Genomic DNA, 3,709 nt, shown 5'->3' on the forward strand with positions numbered 1-3,709 from the left:
ACTTGCTGAGAAGCCCAGGTGGAAGGGCGAAAGTCAAACTAGGAAGACCAATTGGAAGGCACTTTCAATAATCTAGGTGAGAAACAGAAGTAGCTGGATAAGACAGGTGGGGTTGGATAGCAGGAGAGATAGAAAAAAAATAAATAAAATAAAGAGGTCAGTGTCTAGAAATATTTTAAAAGATAAAGCACATAGCATTTCCTGACAATATATTTGTATTTGAAAGAGAGAGAAATTACAGATTTTCTTTGTCAATTCTTAGTTAGAGGCCAAGTGGGATGAGGATAATATTTACCATTAGATTTTACAACATGGCAGTCACTGGTAGTGATTCAGACACTCTCCTTCTGTTACTGACTCCAAGTCCATTCTGTTACCTGCACAACAGACAGTAAGTCAAGAGGCAAGATGCTGGAGCAAGGAAAGTGACTATTCAGAAGGCCAGCAAACTGAGGAGATGGCACACTACTGTCTCAAAGAACCAACTCCCTGAGCATGAGATCTGAGTTTCTTTTACGGTAAGAAGAGAGAGGAAGCGGGAAGGGCTTGGAGTCAAAATGTGACTGCCATCTGTAGACATCTCAGGAAGATTGTGCAACTTCTTTGTCCTTGGTCAGTTGATCTTTACATATAGGCATCTAGTCATGTCATTCCTGTAAATCTTTAATTTGGGGATATAGCTGACACACAATGTTAGATCAGTTTCAAATGTACACCTTGGTTATTTGACAAGTCCATACATTATGCTACCACAAGTATGGCTACCATCTGTCCTGTTACAACACTACTACAATATTCTTTATGCTGTGCCTTTTATTCCTGTGACATAGTAATTATGTAATTCCTGTTAGAGCCGATATTTCCCTCTCCCTTCATCCACTCTGCCTGACCCCCCACTCTCTTTCTCTCTGTAAATCTTAAACATAGCATAGTCATTTCTGTGCCCACTTCCTTATTTCCTCAGGGAAACAGATTTCAGGTAAAAAGAAGTTTTTGCAAATCTTGTTGTAAATGCCTGATTTCAAGGCTAAGCAGAAGTTTCTAAGCCATAGGTCACAGCATCAAGGGAAACAGAAGCAATATGGAGTTAGTATGCTAAGTTTCTCCCGGGTAGAATTCCCCACTGTCAAAGGTCCATTCCACAACTGTTGTTCTCATCTGACTGCTTCCAGCTGGACAGGGTCAACAAGGGGCAAATGTGGTTTGGAACCATTTGAGTTGACTTATGAATTATTTCTTAGTGCCTCTTTTTGGCAATGGGGTCTTAGAAGTAACCATAGGCATTTCTATAAAAACAAAAGAAAAACACGGGTTACTAGTTAGAGCAAATTATGAACCTAGGGTCTAAGTCCTAAGTGCTGCCCTTGAAGGGATTTTTAGACGTCCGGCTCAAAGCATCCTCAGATGGAGTGGGAACAAACAGTCCGTGGCAATTCTGATGGATTTTTCTGGTTTGTTGTTCAAATGTCTCTGGTGATCTTTTTGAGTGGTCCACGGAGCAAAAGGCTTGAAGACTGTTTATACATGAGCTACTGTGACAATTTCTCTTAAATTTATCTCAAAGGTCTAGCTTAGACAAACAATAAACTTTCAAAGACAATCCGAAATAGAATCTAACATCCACAAAAGTGTACTACTGAAACTATTTTTCCTCTCTAAAATCGCCCTCATTTTTGTCAAAGATAGCCAATTAAGATGAACTTGTTCATAAAATAAGTCCAATTTTGACAAAGTTAGCCTAATTATATAAGCCAACTTTTTGAAGTGGTGTGTGTCACAAAAATAACCAAATTTCCTTGTCAGCTACATTATAGTAAATTCGCATCAGGCCAACATTTCCAAGGGGCATAATGGCTCCACAAAAGTCAACCTTAGTTCCTTAAAGCTGTCTGGTTATATCTGAATCTATGCCTATCTCTCTCAAATAGGACATTCCAGTCAAAACCTTGATAATATAACCCGTGCTTTCGACAGCGTCCCGTTACAAGGAGAACAGATTTATTAAACTTTATGCAAATGATTTTAATTGCCATGAAAAGAATACTCACTGAGAATTTCTGAATTCTGGAGGGTTCAGGTAGGAAGAAAAAAATAAATGCTTCAATTTGTTTACGAGGGACTATTTTTTATCAAATTTCATAGATATGTTAAGAGAAAGTTTTTTTGAATCTAGCAAAACCAACATCAGAGAAACAGCAATGTTTTAAACAAGATTCATAAAAAAAAAATCCATTTTCTCAATTTGTTTAGTCCCATGTTACTAATTCTTGTCGTTCGAATATAGTTCTTTCATTAGTTCTAAAAACTCTTAGTTTAGCTTTATGATCTTAAAGATATCAGAAACTTATATTTGTCAAAAGTCCTACTCATAAACTCTCCTTGATGTCAAAACACATTCGCAAAAGCAACGGGTGAATCGATAATTTTAAATGACAAAAGCCTCAAAAATCACCATGGTTAAAAACCTGATGCGAATTTACTATAATGTAGCTGACAAGGAAATCTGGTTATTTTTGTGACACACACCACTTCAATAATTGGAATTACATGTGATGACATTATACCAGGACATATTAAAAGTTGGGGAATTTTACAAAACTTCCAGAACAGTTATAGCATCTACCCATACAATATAACCTAAGAAGGTTTATCATCATTTGTCTGCCAGTGCTTCCCATGACACTTAGCATACAAAATAAACTAGTCTAATTTGTCAAAAAGACTTCATTTAGAAAGAATCTGGGGATAGTTAAAAACCTCAGAAGGTTCTAAAGCACAAGCCTAAATAGGAGTACAGATTATTATAACACTCAATTACTCCTTATCCAAGGGGACACTAACAGATTCTACAGATTATATAATTGTTAGTAAAACTTAGCTCCTTCAATATTTATAAGTTTTAATTTTCTTAAGCCATCAAAGACCTGATGAAGACAAAACACAGAGACCTGGTTTTTCTGGACAGATAAAGAAAAAACTTGTTTATGATTTTTTATCAAGAGTAGACCAACAATCCAAGAAAACTTTGTCTCTTTAACAGAAAGAAAGACCAAATTCCAACCCTACAGCAGTGTAATTTTAAAATTTTATTCCAATCTTAGTCATGACCATGCATAAAATTATTTTCCAAAGATTCTCCTTTACGAACCTTCTACAACTTTGTTTCATACAGTTTTTGTCCTACGTTTTTCCTCTCTAAACAACCAGTCTCATTTTAGAAGAAAATTACTTTCTTTTCCCTCAACAAAAAGTTACTCCCGTTCCTTATATCTTTCATACATATCTCCTATTTCCTATATGTAGAGTTACTTTCCTTATTTTATTTTTAGCAGTCTCAATTACATTTAGCAGAATTCTGACTTTTAGAAACCTTAGTCCCCAGTGAAAACTAAGTAGTAACCAATTTTGAACTATTAAACCAAAATTGTTTAGTGGCAAATTTATGAGTATATTTCATAATGTCTAGAAACCTGTATTTTTTCATAGCACATCCTTCAATAAAGCATAAAAAAGCAGATTCAAATTTATCCTTTATCTGTAATGAAAAGTCAAAACCAGATAAACCTATGTTTAGTAATTAAGGTTTCAGTATTTTGTCTTATTTGTAAAAAACTTAAATATACAGTAACCCAACTGATTATCTTCCACCATCATTTTTTTTTTAATTTGAAGTCCTTTTTGCTGACAAACTGCAACAGAGATAGCAGGA

This window comes from Mustela putorius, unplaced genomic scaffold (assembly GCF_011764305.1).
Source record: "Mustela putorius furo isolate JIRA1106 unplaced genomic scaffold, ASM1176430v1.1 tig00003834_pilon_pilon_pilon, whole genome shotgun sequence".
NCBI classification, from domain to species: Eukaryota; Metazoa; Chordata; class Mammalia; order Carnivora; family Mustelidae; genus Mustela; species Mustela putorius.